At 46.6% G+C, this 21698-nt stretch overlaps 1 protein-coding gene across 3 annotated transcripts in view; it reads right to left on the bottom strand.

The window, feature by feature from the left end:
- Positions 1–21370, bottom strand: part of LOC111077039 (protocadherin-like wing polarity protein stan) — a 45064-nt gene extending 23694 nt beyond the window's left edge. For 2 of the 3 annotated variants that reach the window (XM_022371158.2, XM_022371157.2), the window contains exons 1-2: positions 21220–21369; positions 4733–4775 (exon numbers count right to left, since the gene is read on the bottom strand). The gene's annotated coding sequence lies outside the window, so the exon portion shown is untranslated. Of the gene's footprint in view, positions 1–4732; positions 4776–21219 lie in introns of all 3 variants that reach the window. The other variant, XM_022371156.2, reaches the window with a different exon arrangement.
- Positions 21371–21698: the final 328 nt, after the last annotated feature.

The raw sequence follows: 21698 nt of genomic DNA, 5'->3' as shown, positions 1-21698 counted from the left end.
GGATCCTTCAGCTGCAGTGCTGCCTCTCTCCTCCCATCATCCTCCAACCCACACATGTGTCTATGTGTATGTGTCTGTGTGTGTGTGTGTGTGTGTGTGTGTGTGTGTGTGAGAGAAATAAACAATTTGTATGCGAATTTTGCCTTTGCCATGCGAGAAGCAGAGCCCCAATGAATATGAAAATATTCAACTCAACTTGTCCTGCTCCCTGCTTTCGCCTGCATCCTGCCCCCGCCTGCTTCCTGCTCCCTGCCTGCTTCCTGCTCTCTCTCTCTTTCCCACCCACCCATTGCACTGCCTCCTTTCGTTCTGCATAAGCAAACAGTGAGGAAATTGAAAGCAAAATATGATGATGTTCGATTTGCAGATTTTGTATGGCAGAGGCACTAAACTATTCTCTTCCACTTCAATGAACCACCACCACCGACTCCCATCCTCCCGCCCGCCCCCATATGCTGTGCTTTGAGTGGCCTCCAGCTGCGAGATACTTGGCCAAACCATCTGTCCGAAATTAAAGGCTCATGCAAATGTCCTTGTGCGCTCCAGTGAGCGACTGCGAGTGCGAGTCCTCTGCATTTCTGCATTTGAGGCTAAGCCGATTGCCGAGCCACTGCACCGTTATGCTGCTCCGCTCCAACAAGGGGAACAAACAATGAAGAGCTTGACGTCTGTGCATACCTTTGATTGGGGCTCCGTAAATATCGATACGCTGGCTCCTTCAGGATATCCGTCATAACGGGAATAACAGACAGGGGCAGCACAGGCTACGAATTTCGCATTTAATTAATGCACCAACATTTGCCGCCATCTTTTGTAAAGCCCACCTAACCCCCCACGCGTGCCACACGAGCAGGCATAGGCATCCACTTGAGACAGAGCAGAGCCCCCCGAGCAGCAGCAGGAGAAGGACTGACTCTGACTGTTCGAGGAGCCTCGTCGCAAGCTGTCAAAATGCTGCGGGCAAAATGGCTGAAGCTGCCGCTACGTCTGTGGCTGTCTGCATTTGTATTAATGACAGCCATGCGATGCGATGCGATGACGATGTGATGGGATCAGCAAGCCAAGGCAGTATATGGGGAGCAGCAGAAAGTGCAGGTATTTGCAGGTATTTGCTGGACTGCTGCCTCGGGCAGCCTGAACCTAAAGTGCAGGCGCATGTATGCATAAGGAGGCTGGCTCCTGCACCTCCCTCAGTCACTCGTAGAGAGAGAGAGAGAGAGAAAGTGCAGACAGCAAACCCTGCATATATTTAGCCTTAAGGTGGAAATACTCGTACAATTCCAGCTAATACACACTGACAGCGAGCCACACTCATTATGCACCATGGGAGGGAAACTTTTGCTCACCAATTAGCCACGTCTGTTAGCCATGGAAAATTGAGAGACCAGCAGACCAGAACAGACACGAAAAATGTCAAGTGGGGCACAGAAAATTATAAATCAGGCCAGCCCCAGTGGCGGGGGTCAAAGCGGAATTGATGGATTCCGCTGGCACAGCAATTAGCAGGGAAAGTGAATTGCATTTGGGAAGGAAACAGTGCCAGCAGTGTCATGACCAGGCACAATCCCGGAGAAGGTGAAACAGAGTCCAGTCCGTTGCTGCTGTTGCAGTTGCAATTGCAGTTCCGGAAAGTCAGAAAGTCAGAAAGTTGGATCCGTCATCGCAGTCATCTCTGGCAAAGTGTCGAAAGAAAATTTGCATTCTTCTCTTTGACTTTCGTTTTGCCTTTTCATCTACATCATCATCACCTTTCTTTTGGTGGCCACTTCGCTGGGTAGCCCGGTTAGAATGTAAAAACTATGCGCCCATAAACTACTTTTGGCCTGTCGCTCCCCCCCCCCAGCTTCACCCCTGCCGACTGAAACTGGCCAGCAACTGTGTCAAGCAGTCAAACCAGTTGGCGTTGCCGTTTCTGCTCCTGGTGGACTCCAAATGCTGATTGCTCTCCCAGCAGCTGCAATTGATTGAAAGAGCCCGCGCTCCTCTTGGCCTGGCTCTTAGGTTTACCGTTTCGCGGTTGGCAATTCGGTTACACACAAAAAAAAACAGAAACAAAAAATGCTCACTTTATTCTAGCAATTGATGCCTTGAACCCGAACCCGTCCCCGGGCTCGGTACGCTCGGACACGGCTGCCCCTCTCTTTGGCACTTCCATTGCAGGGCTCCCATGGCTCCCAATCTACCATCTACCATCTAGTCTGAAGGCCACAAAGAACATTGTAGGGTATGGGGAGTGGGGTGGAGCTTATCGTGACGTTCACGCCCAAAAATAAATGCAATACATTTGCTTATACATACGAATTTACTCGTATCTCCTGGCTCATATAATCCACAAAAATCAAGTGGCCACTCGTAAACTCGTTTTCCCTCCCCCTTCCCAGTCAGCAGTTCATTTGCAACTTTTGCAAATAAAATTTATATTAATTTGGCATTATTATTACTGACAAGTTTAAATCAACTTTCTGCACTGGATCTGCACGCAAAATGGAATTAAAATAAATTACTTGCTGTTGCCGTCGTTTTGATTAGAAGTTTTTGTTTGAAATGAGTTTTAGGATGTTTTATGGGAGAGTTGAGAGCTGCATGAAATGTTCGAATAAATTGTTTATTCAATGTTTAACTTGTTGCCGCGCTGAGGCTTCCTTCAGAGCTTCACTCACGTACCGCACGGAGTGGAAGGCTTTTCGCACGTACAAACAGCCAGCAGGGCGAATGATGCCAGAGGCGCTGGTGCCAGGCCGGGGGGTGGAGCGCATCCTGCAGCACATCCGCATAAAGTTTAAAATGTTTGACGATGTTTCAACCACTTTAAGAGATTGGCCCTTCTGGACGAGCCACTTGGGCGCGTATTTCTGCTAAATTGCCAGAACATAAAACACATTTTATCCCCCTGCTCGACAGCCAATTTGATAGAAATACCATTCGCAAAACACACACAAAAAACACACAGCAACAAAAACTCAGGCTCGATTTCAGTTTCATTTGGCCAATTGCAAAACATTTTCATTGCTCTGTTGGCCACAAAACTCCGGTCAGAGGCGAGGACAGGCGACAGAGAGGGCGGCCGCAATAGCGTTCTGGCCACAAAAGCAAATTAAAACGTTTTCCCAGCCAAAAAGCAAAGCTGGTTAATGCACTGAGCTGAATGGGTTTCAACTGTTTTTACGCCCCGCTGTCAAACTGATAACTAAATCGAGAATCCCTACCCTTAGCTACCCTTCGCTTCCCATCCTTCCCTTCTCTGCTCTTGTCACTGACACGCAACAATTAATCACATTTAATTTATCAATTGCTTTGGCTAAAGTACATGGAGATTAGCGAAAAACAATGACCGTTGAATCTGTTGTAATTATTGGCAGGGCAGGGAGAACAACTGGGACGAAGAGATGGACCCAGAGAGCTTTCAATTGTACCGCTCAACGGGGGTCGTGGGTCGGAGGGCCGCGCCTGAAATGAATATAAATGATGGATAAGCGAGTGACTGAGAGCCCAAATTCAATTCCATAAAAATGTTCAAACCATAAACGCCGCAGGAAAATACTAGTATTTGCAGAACTTTAATTGGACATGAAAAACAAATAATGCAAATACTCGCAGTGCTTATTTATTGTATTTACATTTATCTCCACAGTGGAATTGGAAAAAAGGTAATGTACTTTTTTGTACATTTGCATGCAGAACAGAACGAAACAATTGTTGCCTTTAATATTCGTAGTTTAATTGAATATTATAATTGTATGCAGATTTTCATGGATATAAATCAATGACCAGCTGATAATAATACTCAATGGAGTTGAGTACTTCTTAGAGTTACTTTTGAGGCATCCTGCCCAGCTGTTGCACTCCCTCCTGGCACTCATCGTTCGACGAATTCATTCATTCAGCACAGCCGCTGAGGAATGCCAACTGAGGCGCTAACTGATCGGCCAAACAACAACAAAACGAAAAAAGTCTTTTACCGAGTGTTTGGAGCTGGAAAAACGTGTGTGCCAGTGTGGTTGGTTGGGTCGGATAGTTGGATAGTTTGGACTCCATCTGAGCGGCTGCGTCGATAGACAGGCAGCATTAACTGTTGTTCGAATTTGTCTGTGGTCAGTGACCCAGGCCGAGTGCCGCGATGGGCGGGGCCAAACCGGCAAAACAAACATGTTTTAAGGAAAAAAGAAGCAGAAGCAACAGAAGAAAAAACCCCCAGAGATCTCTGCTACACTTTGAAGCCTCTGCTCTACTCCTACCCCCCTTGTGAAGAGGGGGAAGAAAGACATTAACTTTGGTCACTACATGAATACCAACGCTCGTTAGCAGTTAGCAGGGGGGGGAAAGAGAAGAGGGAAACCACCAGCAGCAGCAGCCCCTTGCGTGTTGTATGCCATAAAGAAGCACAGTGAGCGGCAGAGCGGGAGCGGGAGGGGAGAACGCACAGGTCCAAGTAACAGTCGGTAGTAGACTGTAATTTGAGAGTCTCCGAGATGGATCGCAATTAAGTTCGGAGAAACACGATCAGCGCGTTCGCGGTGCGAGTCTCCTCCCACCACTCCCCACTCCACACTGACCCACCCATCTGAAGATTCCATTAGTATGTCCCGAATGAATCCATTCCCGAATTACGGTCCACAGAAAATTAATTCAAATATCTGAGAATGGCTGGAAATTATTCAGAGATTTACCCGGACGATACTCGACCGTGTGAAATCCCCCAACGAAGTAGAAATTATGAAATTATTTTACTTACATTTGCTTACCCGAACCCGAGTTGATGCTCTCTTTGATGAGGCCTGCAAATAGAGTGAGAGAAAGGGGAAATGGGGATAAATTAATATAAGTGGCACACTAATATACGTATCTTGAATAATTGGGAATATATTTTTCATATTAATGCATGCGGCATAATGATATTTCCATCCACTCTGTAGGAAAACCTAAAGTTACAGCCTTTGCAAATATTTCTTTGTGGCTGTGATAAATGAAGTTGCACTCTCTCAAACACTTCCACCCATCACAATCCCTATTATGTAGATTTTAATGCACTTCCTCGGCCTTTCCATTGAAGGCTTCAAAAGTTGAACGTATGCGATCAGAGCCTTTCCCCTGGCACTCGTAAGTTTTAGTGGTGCGAATTCTGGAATCTACATAGCACATAGCACATCCCACTTCCACTCGTATATCAAGCGCTAATTAAGAAAGACAGAGCCAGAGCTGGAGCCAGAGCCACAGTAGAGGCCCTTCCTCAAAAAACTTTTACTAAAACTAAAAGCGAAAAGACGAAGACGAGAACCAAAATTAAATTAAACTCTAGTGTGGGAAAATGTCTTGGAGCGTAAAGTATAGGAACATTTTGCTGCTCACAATGCGATGCGACTATCTGTCTCTCTCTCTCTCTCTCTCTCCCTTTCTATCTATCTATCTGAAAGAGTTGTTTCGTCTTCGTAGAGGCGGAGGTGAGCTGTGAGATGTGGGCAGCGGAGCGTGCAAGTTTTCCCCAGGCCCAGGCACAGGCCCAGGCCCAACCAGACATGTGTCAAGGTTACTCCTCAAACAATTAATAGGAAGCGATGCCAGCAGTGAGCCAGCCGCTTGAGCAGGCGATTCAAGGAGGGAAAATCTCAATAAAACCTGCCTGAAATCGGAGCGGGGGTAAGTGAAAAACGATGCCAGAGCAGGGCCTGCTGGAATTTTTATTGCCTTAAGCCTCCCCTCCTGAAAATACACACACACACACGAATGGAGCAGAGTTGCAGAGGGGCAGCATTGGGATAGGCAAGGCAATATGGGACAGGTTGAAGTGTAAATCATGCTAAACCGCAGGTGGAACACTCCCGTAACGGCTACCTATGATGTGCTGTGCTGTCCTACCTCCAATTATCTGCAGAGACCCATCGTCTTGCCCCAGGATATAGAGTACATGGAGAATCAATTACACCCACAAGACGTGTGCAAGTTTCCTTCAAATAAAAAAAAAAAATTTGTTTTCCATCAATATTTATCCTATGGCAGGGCTTAAGGCGAATAGCCTCTTTTGGTTCTCTTTCAAAAACCCTTCTGAGCACTGAGCACTGAGTGTCCAGTTAAAAAGGAAATTTAATTCCCCTTGAAATGCGTAAAGGTTTCCCTCAATTCCTTTTCTTCCACAACTGACATGAGTATTTTTGTGTTTGTATTTATAAACTGCTCAGGCGGAATAGGCCAATTGGAAAACTCTCTGCGTGTGTGTGGAATTGAAAATACTTATGTATACAGTTTTCAATTTGCAATGGTTTCCCGCACACACAGGTGCACACAGGGTCTGCCGTAAGAGTTATTTACATTTACATTTATGTACATTTACAAAATAAATGATTGCAGCAGCGGCGACTGTTGCTGCCACTGCTGTTGTGGTTGTTGTTCTTGTGGCAGGAAAGCACCAATCATTGTTGTGATTAAATATTTCATTTATCCTCCGCTCGCTGGCTGCCTGCTGTGTGTAATATATCCTGGCCAAGGGTATTCGACCTTTCATTGCCAACCTCCATGACAGCCTTCAATATTATGCAGCCCTTTCAAGGCAATTCCCTGCCTATGTTGGCACAAGAAAAGTGCCGCTTCTTTCACTTTGCAAATGAAAATAAAATATAAAATTATTAATAAAATGAAATTTATTCTTGTCCAGAATTTTTAAGGGCATTCCTGACATCGGCGTGCCTGCCACTTCGCTATGAAATGGCAATTAAATTTAAATTAAGTAAAGAAAACCATAAAACATAAAGTGTATTAACCGGATACACTTTGACCCTTACACCCCAGCTGCCACGTGACTGCCAGTTAATCCTTCAGTTTAAGAGGAACATCACGTCCCAGCCAAATACTTTCCAAAATATTCTATCCTTTGTAGGTCGGCCATCAGCCATGAGCCATAAAAAGAAAATAATATAAAACGCAGTTTGCTCAACGTCTGGAACGTGACATAAATTACATTTTTCCGCCATTAATCGCAAATATTATCAGCAGCTAGAAGATAGAAAACTGAAACTGAAGCTGAAACTGAAGCTGAAAATATAGCGTAGCTGCAGCTGAGCGGAAACTGTAAAACTTATTAAGTGGCAGCAACTTTCCTCTGGCAAAAAGTATTTCAATCTGTAATGCCAACGAGATGAGCCAAAGTTGGGCCAAAGTTGGATTGGCGATTGTTGTCGAATCGATTAAACAGATGATTGCATTGCATCTCCTGCGAAATTATCCCCAATGAAGTTTTATATATTCTTTTACAGAGTTTTACCCCAGGTATCCATGCTCCAACTAACTCAACAGCTTTTGGGATGCAAAGACACAGTTCAGCTATTAATTCCATTCATCAATTGCAGTTGCAGATGCAGTCCTGCTGTACTCTTTCTTGTGCAACATCCCAAATTGATTTCAACATTCAATATTCACAGCCACACTGAGACAAATTGCCAGCAACTATTTTATTGTATTCGGTAACAGAATTCAGGAACCGAGTGCGGGTAGCCCCCATAACTAGGCAACACTTTAAGAGCTCTGCCAAAAGATGAGATGAACCATTGCAACCACTCTTGCAACACCAGAACAATTGCAACACTATCTAAACAGACAACCCACTCAGCTCCCTGAGGCGTGAAAGAGATACGAGGGATGGAACACATCTCCCAATCCCCCACCCCTTGACACACTTGGGCTGACCAGAAAAAAAGGGGAAGCATCACTCACACTCCTTCAGCCCTGCCCTGCCTGGGTTTATAGCTTTGTTCTATTTCATCAGCATCGGCTTAGAGCTTAGGCCATTCGCATTCTCCCTATTATCTTTCTCTCTCACTGGGTATCCCTACTATCTCTGACCCGCATTCCCCATGACACAGCGCCCCACTCCTCAGCTTCCAGCCGGGCTCCACAGATCGCGCTCATAAACATTTTACTGTCCAGGGCACGTTCCATTTTGCACCGAAAATGCGTGTAAATTGTTTGCACTTTGCCTTTGGCCGACTGCAAATGAAACTCACAAACGCTGACCGACTGCTGAATAGTTTAGACCTCCTCCTCCGTACCCTAACCATCCATTCATCCATCCCCAAAATGGCAAATGTTTGCATTCAACGACGTGACGGGCCTGAAACGCTGAAATGATAATGGAAATATTCTAACAATTTTGTAATAGTAGAGAAACTTTCTAGGGCTCCGACCAACCGAAGAGAAAACAATTAGTTTGGGTATAGAGTGGGCAAGGGACAGCAACAGGGATGCAGTTCAGCTGTCAAATGTCAGATACATATTTATATATTTATATCCCTTAATCGTTTGCTCATGTCACAAGCTCATTGGCTTTGTCACACTCGACTGGAGCTTGAAGAGTGAGGAGTAGAACGGAATTAAATGCCTGAAATCATAAAACAGCATTGGAGATAAAAGCTTCGACTTATTGATGCCCTCGAACTGGATTTAATTTAATTTAACATATGTACAGAGTTGTACACCGAAAGGCCGCCAGTATCCGTCCGGTTGGCGTTAGAGCTAACCACCTGGCGGGCCGGAAGGGCCGGCCAGTCGGGTACCGGGTTTATTAGACCACCATATGGGGATGGGGCCCCCACGCGGGGCCCCCCCCCCGGACCCCAGCATCTACCCTTGATCCGCATCCTTCCCACCCCCATAGACTATTAATAATGCTTAAAATTTAAGTCGTGGCAAATTGGTTTAGCCTGAGCCACAAATAAAAGGTGGATTCCCCGGCCAAGGCCCGAAAAGCAGATTCTGCTGCTGCTGCTCCTGCTGCTGTGGATGCTGATGGCAACTGTTTGTGTCGCAGTTAATTACGACACTTAAGCTGGCAGCCGAAAAATGTCTGCCACAGAGCGAGGCAAGTGGAAATGTGGCAGGGCGGCTGGTTTTCCTGTCCCACCAGGCGTTAATAATTTACCGTCGAATGAAGCGAAACTAAACTGCGCTGACAGCAAATTTGCGTTTAGTTTGAATACGAAAAATTTCCACATGGTTAACTAATTAAAACTTATTGGGCTATCTTGCCCCATTTGAGAAATTTATTGAAATTTATTTCGTTTGTGCGACATGAAAGTCACATTAAAATTGACGTTTGTGCGGCGCATTTCTGGCTGCCACGGACAGGCAACATGACAAACGCCGCACGGCTAATGTGCAAATATGCCGGAGGCAGGAGCAGGAGCAAGACTCGACAATTACGTGTGCCAGTGCCTCCACCTGATGGGTCTCCGAGTTTGCTTTAATTAAACCAAATATGATGCCCCAGCACCACTTCCAGCCCCAGAACCATTTTTAGTCCCTCTTTTTGGGGGCTATTTGAAAAGAAACACAGGAGAAACAGGGAGGAGAAGCAATACAAAAAAGGACCTTTTGGGTCGGTCATCTGCATGTTGGCTGTGTGCGTATGTGTGTGTCTGTGTCTGTGTGTGGGTTGGGGGTGGCCTAAAAGCAAATATTCATCTCAGCATCAGCAGCATCATGTTTCAGAATTTTTATTGGCATATTTGCCGAAAATTAAATGGAGCGTGAAGCAATCTTCCCCAGGACACTGCCCCGGTTCCCCGCCCTTCCTTTTGGGTGATTTGCACACGCGGCGTATGCGTAATTTGTATGCCATTAAGGCAGGGAGCAGGCAGCAGGCAGCATTCAGCAAGTAGAATAAGGAAAGACGAATTACATTAATTGCTTTGGCCCTCCATCCCTAAGGGGCCTTTTTTTGATTGTAAATTTCTACTCAATTCTTTTGTTGACTTTTTTCACATCCAAGCTCCTTATGATCGCCCTTGCTCTTACGACACTTTCCCTAGCCCTCGCCTTCTTCTATTCCCTGACGATTGCTTTCCTCTTGCTCTATTCAGCTCGATTCCATTGGTCCGCCCGCACCCCCTTCCCCAGGGACTCTTGACCAGAAATTAATTAAAATGCAAATTAATTTCCAATTATGAAGAAAATCCCCATAGAAAGTGCTATGCCATCAACTCCGCATGAAAATTAAACCGATATGCAAATAAAAATCCCACTCCCAAAGCTGCAGCTCAGAACAGAAATTGAAAAACACAAAAGAAAAAAAGTGAGGCAAATAATTCAAAATAAATATTTGGCCATGAATTAATTGCAATTTTACACTGTTTGCTCAACTATCAAACAGTTTTCCGGATGTTGCTTGAATGCGTGACTTATTGGTTGAAGATTCTTTGATTCAGACCACAGGGATGGTAGGACGCTTGCAAAAAAAAAGCAAATTTCAACCATCGATGCCTTTCTTTTTATTCTTTTTGATCTTTCTTTCACACCACACCCATTGACCTTCCCCCCACCCTCATACCCCAGGCAATCGGTTATCGATAACCGCAGTCGTGCGTGCCTTCCGCCATCAAACACAAATCATAATATTGAGAATAGACAAACACACAGAGACGCAGACAGAGACAGACAGACACACTCGATAAAGGGCAATAATCGCATTAACATTGAGCAATCCCCCACTCTTACACGAGGTGAATCAATCAGCACTGTGATTGTCCCGACTTAGCATTAGTTTCCATGACCACAACAGCAGGAAGAACAATGGCAAGAGCAACAGATGGAGCCAAGGGCCGCAGGAAAAATGGCCAATCAGTGGATATCTGGGAAAGCCAAGTGCAAGGGGTTTACGCTCCCTCCCTCTCTCTCTCACTTCTCGTGCGAGTATGTGGCATATGTATGGTAAATCAGGCAGCGATGGCATCGAATGCCATGTCGGGCTGGGTGAATGTGTGAAGTGTGGGGCGAAATCAAGGGTTAATCACCCCTGCAGGCCCTGCCGACAAATACACTTACACATACGTGTGCTAGCTACATCTGTGTGTGTGTGTGTGTGTGTTTGTATTTGTGTGAATGGCTGAGTCGCTGCAAGACTTGGCCAAAAGTCGAATGGGAGTTAAGGACACAGCTAAGGCTAAGGGTGTTCTGACAGCTCCGCTGTGCTCTGCTCTGCTGCTCCACTGTGCCCGTCCACCGAAGAAGTCGGCAAAGCTTTTTACAAAATGGCGCACTCACATATGCAGCTGTCTATGTGTGAGCTGAGTGTGTGAGCATTGTTGGGTGGGTGGGGTGTAAAGGGCTGTGTGGGGTGGCTGGTGGGCTGGTGCTTACAACTTCAAGTTCTCGATTTGACTCGAGCTGAACTTTTGCGTGTTCCAATACCATAAATACTGCATGCCTGTCTGCCCAGTCCCTGTCCCTTACCCTGGCCCTTTTCCACGTGCTGGCGTGTCCTCCCTGTAGGGAAGGCAGGAACGAGAACACTTACCAAAGGATATGCCACACGCTTTTGTGGATGGAGGCATGCTTCAGCAAGCAGCATAAACAATCTGTACCTGTATTATGGTTAAACTTTTCCTGGGAATGCTTTTCCCCCCACCATCCACCGCCCACCAATCGAATTTATCTCTTATAGAGAATCGTCTCTCCGTTGGGCAAATGTTTACTTTGCTTACGAATGAATATACGGAATGCCCCTGCGACTCCGACACTCCGACTCTCCATTGGCATTGCCATTGCCATCGCCTATTCCCGTTTTCCGATTAATGTCGGGGACTGTTAATTTTAATCAGGCAGAGTGACACTGGGCATTGCGGATGAGTCCCGCCCGAAGCCAGAAAGTGTTTGACTTGACAAATGATGGACATGGACGGACGGACAGACGGACACGGACGGACAGACGGACGGATGGACAGATGGTCGGACGAGTCGATGAATCATCCCCTTTGGCAGGACCCCCGATCCACCCTCTTTCTGAGCACATTTTAGCACACAATCAAAATCCATACGAAATGAGCTCCAGCTCCAGCTCCGTCGCAGTCTTCGTTCGTTGATTATTATTTCATTAGCGCCTCGGGCAAAACTCGCAGGGAACTCACGCAAGGAGCTTCACCCATCCCACAAGAGGGGAGGATGGGTAGGAGGAGGGGAGTGTCCAGGCCACATGAAGGAAATGTCACAGTTCATTTTTATTTATTGGAATAATTTCCGGAGTGTTTCTGTCATTCTCGGGGCTGGCGGAATGAATCATTGGATTTACAAGCTTTGAATAAACAAATAAAATCATAAAATGAAACGAAATGGAAACCCTCAAAGCACGCCAACAAGGGGAGCAGCACAAAGTGAGGGTGGGGGAGGCCCTAAAAACTGGAAAATTCATATATTTTAGAAGCATAAATAATGCCGGGGCTCAAATGCAAGGGACTAAATGTCAAACAGTCGCTCTCTCGGAGTAGAAGCCTTTGATGCAGCTCATCGTGGCGTGGCATGAATGCCACCCCCGCTCGGAGCCCTCGTTCTCCTTTCCCCTTTCAGCTTTTTGTTAATAGAGTTTGATGCAAGTGTTTGCGGCAGGCTGGCTGGCTGGCAAAAGCCTTTGAATGCGACAAAGAGCGAGAAGAGAGAGGAGAGAACTGAACTTCCCTTTGGCCAATGCATAGAAAACTCTATAAGCAGCCACCACACATCGCACCGCACCACAGGACACAGCACCACACCGCAGACAAGGCCAAGAACAACAGCCGGCATTTTGCCGAAAAAAGGACTTGCCTCGTGCTGAATTTATTGATTTTTGGTTCGCCGCCGCATCCTCAATGCTTACACCCAAAACATAGATGCAGACTCACACAGATACAACACAGGCATACACAGCCAGACATGTGTGTGTGTGTGCGTATGCACATCCTCCCCAATTCAGCGATCGAGCAGCAACAACCACCAAAAACGGAGACTTGTGCCACTGCCACTGCGTGGGGTTGTTTCGTTAGTTTTTCATGGGCTACAGACAACAACAGCAGCAGCAGCAGCAGCAGCAGCAGGACTAGGCAAGCGACAATGGAAATGCAATCAACAGCAACAACAAAAGGCAGCAACGGACAACTCGGCCGACAGCTGTTGTCGTCTGCCCCCCAGAGGACATTGAGCAGGCGACACGACGCCGACGCCGACGCCAACGCTGACTCAGAATCTTGATGATTTTCCTTATGATATGCAAATATTTGGCCAGCCGACTAACCCAGCATTTTCTGGCAGTGTAAAAGGAAAATGAGAAGCAGACGCAGCCAGGGACAGACAAAGAGAGCCAGACAGGCAGGCGGGAAGGAAGCACATTCCAGCGACGCATAGAAAGGACACTGACGAAGCAACATATACCCTGCACATATGTAGGGCTGCTGGGAATTATTCCATCAATTTTTAACTGGTAGTTTCTTAAGTAAAATAGAAGCCAATTATGATTATAATCATAATTATTATTCTCTTCACCAAAGGATTTTTAAGTTAAGCAACCCACGAGTCTTTCGGCAACATAATATACATAATAGAGAATATATCTCTGTGTACATATCTCCGCATGTTGCACAAGCTCAATAGACGCTTTGGGGCAGGGTATGAACAGGGTAACAACAATAACGGCCAACAGCAACGGGCTGCCAATGGGCTACAAGTGTTTGTCTCTTCCCGGCCGGGAGGCTGCTCTAGACAAATGCAAAACCATTAGAGAGCGATGACGATAAGGTACTAGGAGGCTTATGGTGGGATTGGAGTGGAGATTGGGCATAATATGCAAAGGAAACTCGACAAATTACGTGCAATAATAGCAAGGGGAGAGGGTGACAGAGCGAGAGAGCGGGGAGGGAGGAGACGGCTGCACTGCACACATGAATGAGCGAGCACACAGAGGGAAAATCAGCAAAAGCCGAGAAGGAAAGGAAAACACATACAAGAGTACCGTTGTCCAAGTAGGGGGAGGCGAGGAAAATGCCATTCAGTCGGTCGGGAGACGACCACGCCCCAATGCACGTAAAACACACCTGCATGAGTCATGCCGCGACCCCAGGGCTCCCTGATCCGTGCTCCCTGCTCCGATGTCTCTGTCCCTCCTGTGCGCCGCCTTTTGGATTTACTGTTTATGCTGCATGAGAGTTTATTAAGGGAAAGCAGGAGCAGCAGCAGCAGCAGCAGCAAGGACAACCAACAACCACCCCAACAACCCTGCTTTGCTTTCCTTTACATTTCATTCCCTTCCCTGTCCCAAGCAGACAGTCCCCGCTCCGAGCCCTCTCAGCCGTCAGCCGTCTGCTGTCGTCTCCTGCCGTATCCTGGCGTTGCGCCTCTGGCAGCGGCATTTATGGCTCAAACTTGTTTAATATAATGAACACGGCGGATCGGAGCACGTGAGCGTGAGTCAGCCTAGACCGGAGCAGAGTGGAGTGTGGAAAAACCCACCCTGGGGGGTGGCAGAGTGCAGCGGGAAATCAACCACCAACAGACGCTGGCGGACCTGCAACCACCTTGCCGCAAACTCGAAATACAAACACAATTTCTGTCAGCCGGCCGAGTCCTGCTGCTGCCGCTGCTGCTGCAGATGATGCAATTATTATCGAACGCAGAACTCTCTTAAAAATACATACAGAATAAGGACATGACACAGGAGCAATTGGGCCTTCAAGAACAATATGTAATTGCTTGAAATGAACAATGTTCAGATGGCTATGAAGACATAAATTTAAATGGATATTTACTGAAATTAAAGACAGATGCCGAACTGAATCATTGCAAAACGATGCCTCGCCTTGCAGTGGGGAAAATTCCTGGAAAATACACAAAACAATCTCTCACAGAAAATTATAGTTCATATATTAATTGAAATTCGGAATATTCTGAATTTGTAAACGTACGGAGTTCTCCAACGATTACTGGCCCACAGCTTACGTGGACCCCAGGCATCCTTTTCACCTCATTAGTCCTGGATAGAGGACCAAAACGCAAATGGCCATGCTGTACGGCAATTCTCTGATTGAAATCGACCACAAAACGAGTTTTGCCATGTAAATGTGCCTCTGGAAATCAGAGTTCCCTCCTCTGTCTTTGTGTGTCTCTCTGTCACTGACTTTGTCTGTCTTTCTGGCCATGTCTCGCCCATGTGGCGCCGCTTGTTTAAGGCTTCTTTATTGGCCCTTAATGGAGGCCAGAGGAGGGCGAGGCCCCTGTGCCCTGCCCATTCTCTGCATGTCCTGTCAGTGCTCCCTATGCCTTCGACTGCAATGAACTCTGCATTTTCATCCTTTTTCTGTTTTCGTGCCTGCTCCTCTCTTCTGTTTGGCTGTGTTCCACATGAAATGGGAGTAGCAGTGAGGCGGAAAGGGGGGAAAATGCTAGCTAAAAGGGACTGCATAATTGTGCAAGGAGGGACGTTTGAAAAGGAAATATAATTGACACGAGATTGGATTGCGGACAGGGAATGCCTGTCAGAGAAGGAGAAGGAGCAGGAACAGGAGCAGCGCCCGCACTACAGAAAGTTGCTAGTCCATTTTTGGGGGAATGGAGAACAGAAGCTAAAACTGCAACTGCAACTGCAGCAGAAGATGTTGTCCCTTTTCCCTTATTACATTTCATTTAATTTGACTCACTCAATCTGCTCTCTAGCAATCGAAAATGCAGACACAAAAGAAAAACCGCGATAAGGCGAAAGTCAAGACAGCCAAATTGCAATCCATTTAGCCCGCTTCTCATAACTGCTAACGCCAATAAATTCCAAATAAAGGATAACACGCACAGACAGTCACGCAAGTAAGTACGCCCCACACATCTCACACATCTAGCCAGGCGGATAAGAGCTCTAGAGTTCATCTCTCTCAGCAGATACACGGATACGTGGAGCGAGGATACAGCAGATACACGGACACACAGATACCAGCACAGACTGCGAGAATCGCATGTGGGAAGACGTGGAGCAGCCTCACATAAATTGAATGAAAAGTTGTATCTGGAAACGAGTTAAGCTCCGAGCTAATCGCATCGAAGCCCATAAAACAGCCACCAGCCGTGTGGCAACTCTGGCAGCCACATATCCTAGAGTTGCCCTGCCTGTCGCCTGCCTGCTGTTGCAAAGCGTAAATTCAATTTTCTTAAATCGAAAATGTGGTGCGAACTTCCACTTCCAGTTCCGTATCGATAGGGGAATGCCATGCCGCAACACACAGAAGGAGACACACTAGCAAACACGCACACACACAAGGACACCAATACATGCTGCCAGTGTTGGGCACGTTCGTTGATGGCTTAACAACTTATTTATGCTTAGCTTTGCTCTCTCCCTGCTCCCATCGCACTGCCATCGTCATCGCCATCGCATCGCCATCGCCATGGAAACTGCTTCTTGTTGCTTGTCGCGGGCTTCCATTTGTTTTTCCCCCCACCACCATCCCCCTCCCTGATCATCATCACATCCTCACTCTAGTGGACTCTGCTGGTGAATTGTTCTCATCTTCATCCTCATCACTCCCCCTACGAGTCTGCCCTGCTAAGGGCTGGCAATTTCATTTAAATTTAATTCTGCTTTCTGGCACGTTGTCAGCAGCGTCAGTTTATTCAAATTCTGTTGTATCGCAGACACACACACACACACACATACAAAGAGTCGCATTTGTGCGAGTCAACAAGGAATAGGGAACAAGGACACCGCTTGCCATAATCAAAATAGATTGCCATATGAAACTATTTGCCAGGATATGGATAGATACTGTGCTACAGGGTAAAATGTGGAGTGACGTGTGTGGAGTGTGTGGCTTAGCATCTATTTTCTTACTCTGCCTCTGGTGGAAGCCGAACTTACTCGGTTCTTCCCCTATTAAGCGTAAATATTCTGGTTGCTATCCCGTCTTGGATGTGACTTTTATTTGATGGCAAACGATATTTGATAGTTCTGCACACAAAAGGTGCATACCATCATTATAATGCCCATGTGACGGATGACAGCACACAGGCAGCACCCACCACACTCCACTCCACTACACTCCCACCACTCCATGCTTAGAAAATATAGTTTGGGGAGGGTTGGCTGGGGGGATGCAGAGTCTAACTAATGACAAGGGCCCGCATAATTGGGCATCGCTCCACCCGGGGCACGCCCCAAAAACAAAAACAAAAACAAATGAAACAATGATACAAATATGGGTCAAGTCAACTGCCTGCCTGCCTGGACAAGGGACAATAAGATAGAGTCGCAAATTCTTTGCCGGAGTAATGTGGTGGGGGGTGGTGGGGTGGGTCTCTCTGACAAATTGCTTGCAATCTATATATACGAGCGTGACTGACATGCAAATTGTGATAAATCAGGAGCAGGGGGTGTCCGGGTCCTGTTCCTGTTCTTCCTCTGGGTCAACTTTGATAAGGAACCAACTTGATATCGAGCGTGCCAGATCGGGGAAAAAGTTGACGAATTTTCCTTTGGCTTTCGCTGGCTGCACTCAACGCTCCATTCTGTCTAGCGATTCCATTAAGTTATTACTTGGTCAGTGGCATGGGCTGAGGCAGGGGCTGTGGCAGGGTCTGTGGCAGTGGGTTGTCGGTCAGCTTAATTAAGCCAATGAATTATATTCCCCCACACTCCACTCCAGTCCATTCATTTTTTACTCTAATGAAGCGTAATTGAGGCAGTTTCTGCATTATAAACTTGCATGCCACCGACGATGCGTCCAAAGTGTCGCTTTAATCGAATGAAATGGCAGCGACTGCCACAGCTGTTTGTTTCACAATTATGCAATCAGATGGCAGCTTCGAGGCAGAACCATCCATGAATCAATGATCATACATATGTATGTACATATGTATCCACGAATCCTTGAATCAGTAATGGAGTGTGATGCAGCCTCCGCCCTGACGCAAAATGCAGTGTGCCCCCTAAACAGAATTTCTGATCAGCTCAGAGGCAAGTAGGAGTGCGAGTACAAGTATATCCGATTCCCCATTCTCCTTTTGATGCGCCTAATTAATGCAATTGAAACAAATGCCAGCATGCAAATGGGTCTAGTGTGGACCACTCTCCTCGGCTTTTCGGGGGCATGGGTTGAATGCCTCATTGGACATGCCTCATTAGCCAAAGTGCCATCAAGTTTGGCTCGTTTAATTGAATTAACACTAATGAGTACACAGGAGGACACTGGCACACCCATTTCCTAACACATTAAAAGGATTCAAATAACATCCAATACCCACGCTCAAATCAGGATGGCAGCACATCCTTTCAGCTGTAGTATGGGGCCGAAAACTAATTCTGCAAATTGATTAGGAGCAGCAGAGAGCTGCGGGCAGGGTGTCCGCCAATCAATCAATTTGTGCCACACTGCACTGCCTGCCCCCAAAATAACATTAGGGTACCATGCGGATCCAGCGGTCCCAAATTCGATTTGGGCGAGAAAGCACTTGGCCCAGACCATAATTGATACCAGAGCTATGAATGCTCCTATCGATGGTTTTTCGGCAATGGATGCAAAAGAGCGAATTCGAGTATCTACACATTTTAATTGATCGAATTTGGGGAATTATTGACTGGACTTTAGTGCCAGGATTGGGATCCAATTACTCTATCCCACAAAATGTGGGATCCAGAGGAGGATTTTTCATGATGCTTCCCTAACTCAGCGCACTGAGGCATACACAAAATGGTAATCAAATATAATTGATAGTGTAGTGGGTCTTTGACGCCTTTATAAATGGATACTAGATTGGATTCTGAATTGCAAATAATTTTTGTGCATTTTTGAATATATTTTTGATTGCTCTTGGGACTGCTCTGCCTTCCCCTCTCTCTCTCTCTCTCTCTGTCTGTCTCTCTCTCTCTCTCTATTGCAACTGTCACTGAGAGAAATAAAATAAATTATTTTAGGCAGTGAAGGCCATTAGCCACATCTTCGGCTATTGTCCAGGCTTTAAATGCCTTTCTGCCTGACCTGATTTGACTTACTTCTAGGTATCGCATGAATCATATTTGAATATTTTCATCTTCTCTGAGGTGTGCAAGTGTCTGTGGCTCTAAGAGAATTCCACCTGTTGGCATTTCTGCAGATGAACAAATCAAAAACATAATTATAGACAAACTCAAATAAATATCTGAAGCTCTGGCAAAAGGCCATCAATCATTCAATAGACGCTGCATGACACAACCGCTCCAGCTGTGCCTCTGCTGCTCTGCTGTTTCCAGCCAAAAAAAAAAGTATCTTGTATCTGTATCTGAAGCTGAACCTCTGCTCGTGTGTCTGTCCGAGTATCTGTGGGTAGGCTGCTGCTGCTGCCGTAAAAACTACTCGTGTGTGCGTGTGTATAGTTTGCATCAATTAAGCTTATATTCTAACATAACAATTTCGAATGTGGCCGAAACCAGTTTCGAGTGGGGCCACAAAAGCCACGAGCCTACGTAGGCCGCCACACAAGTATCTGCTGGATACTTCGGGGGCAAGAGAAGCCAAAACAAATAAATAAATGCTCGGCCAACGGTCCGTCCGGCACTCAGATTCAACTGTCAACGTCATCGATGGGGGCAGGCGAATCCCGCGAATCTCGCGAATGCCGCTCCACATCCCATGCAAATCCAACACGTTCCGACCAGCTGTACAAATACACAGAGCCAGAGAATGGGCAAATAGTAATGACCAATCCAACATTGGTCCGAGTATGTAGATAGATAGATGGATGGTGGATTGAATTCAACAAAGGACTGTTGATATTTTGATGGCTACGCCGCAAATCAGTCGCATTAGGTGGCACGAGACACAGTCACCGATGTGGCGGGACAGGCATTCAAATGCTAATTAATCAGAAGATTCAGAACGAGTTTGCCTGCCAAACCGGCCGGCTGGGATTGACTGAGGTTAGTTCGGTAGAGGGGCGCAGGAGGCAGGGCCGTGCCTGAAGGTGTCTCCAAGAACAATTCAGGGGATGCCACAGAAAACACCTCGCGGCTTAACTCCTTGACTCCTTGACAGAGCAGCAAAGCTGATCGTTCCTCCCTCTCTCTCTCTCTCTCTCAGGCCGAGAGCATGAGCAGGAAGGTGAGCGAAAAGAAACCGGCTTGGCCGACAGGTTGAGGTTGAGCAAGAAGGATGCCCAGCCCAGCCCAGGCCAGGCCAGGCCCAAGTGCTGGCCAAGACAGCTGCAAACCGCCATGAAGCGACCGCAGTGTGCCGGGGCGCTAACGAACTCATTTTGTAGCAGCCACAAAAGCAGAATGGGAAAAGGTTCGTTTCGTGGCTAACAGAGAAAGAGAAGAGAGTGAGTCAGACTGAGAGCGAAAGAGAGAGGGAGAGCGAAAGACCGAGAGGGAGATGGAGAGACCAACTGGTAGCCAGGGAAAACCAGTCTTGCAACCAACAACTTTTCAGCTACTTGCAACCGCCAGACCTGAAATGGACTTGCCTCTACCAACTGCAGCAGCAGCAGCAGCAACAGCAGCAACCACAACAGCAGAAACAGCAGCAGCAGCAGCATTCCAACTAGAAATTTGTAAATGTATCTTCTGCCGAGACAATTATGATTATCGCTCGCAAAGCGGGCTAATGGCCCCGAAAACTATCTTCATAAATTGGCAGTCCGACAAAATCGTCGAGTGAATAATGTATCCAGCAGATACGTTTGTCCCCGGCACGCTGAAATATTTATGTAGCCAGACAAAGGCACAGATAAAAACACACACACACACACAGGGGCACCAGAATGCAGAGAAAACAAAGCACTTGCAATGCTCAGATACATTTGTATCTCGTGCGACCGTTTGATTCAGATTCCGAATTCGGTTATGTTTTGGCCCCCCATTCTCTCTCTGTCTTTCTCTCTCTCTCTATCTCTCTCTCTCGCTGTGGCCTCTCTTTCTGTGTGTTGCTCCCCACACACTTTAATGTGACTTTTATGCGCTTCCTCCTTTTGTTGTCTCATTTTGTATTCAGTTTTATGTTTGTTTTGCGCTGCCCTTCCGTGTCTTCGTGCGGCGACTGTAAGCCCCCCACCAAAACAGTTGCAACTCTGGCTCTAGCTGCCGCGTTCAAACGCTCAGCGTTCAACGTTCAGCGGGCCAACTGTTTGGGACCGGCTAATTGGCAGTGGCTGAGGCGAAAGACTTTAAGACCTTTTTTCTGTGCGGTGGGCTTGGGATAAGCTTCAACTGAATTGGAAACGTTTAATGGAGAAGCCCTAGAAGGGGTCGACTGCAGGATGTGAAATCGGGGACACAGCAAACGTAGATCTAAGAAATATCTAGAGACCCTCAACGATCGATCTTTCCTCTGGAATTTCCAACATGTTTCTATGCCTATGAACGACACCTGTCAAGTGCCACACACAATTCCAATTAGAATGCAACAACATGATGCCCACACACACACACACACACAAACACAACACACTGATATATCCTCGTGTTAATGGGTTAAAACTCACTTTTTGTTTGCCTTTTCGTGCCTTTTCGTGCTGCGACGCGTTGACTGTTGGCGGTGCCAGTAATCCGCTTTAGTTGCCTGCCACAGGACATGCAACAAGGCCGCAGTCGGGCATGTTTAAATATTTACGATCTGGCATTTAACATGAAATCTTTTCCGCTTTCTTTTATATCACTTTGTGTGTGTATTTTTTGTGCCTACATTCATATAATATTTTATGTATTTTTATGTATTTTGTATTTCCTGTATGTATTTTTTTGCTTTATTTTTATTTCACTTTTGCACTAGGATTTTCCTTTGATTTCCACTCGCAGATTGTAAATTATTCTAGCGGGTGGCCCGGCAGGGTGGGACTTGTGGGAAAAGCCAACGCACTTTTCGTACTCAAAACGTGCACACCGCGCGCGAAAAAAACACTGACAGCCACCAAGAGAGGGCTGGCGAACAAAACCGGTAATTTCGATGGCGGCAGAGCAGAGC

This window comes from Drosophila obscura, unplaced genomic scaffold (assembly GCF_018151105.1).
Source record: "Drosophila obscura isolate BZ-5 IFL unplaced genomic scaffold, ASM1815110v1 contig_30, whole genome shotgun sequence".
NCBI lineage: Eukaryota > Metazoa > Arthropoda > Insecta > Diptera > Drosophilidae > Drosophila > Drosophila obscura.
This window is presented reverse-complemented; position numbering and strand designations above follow the sequence as displayed.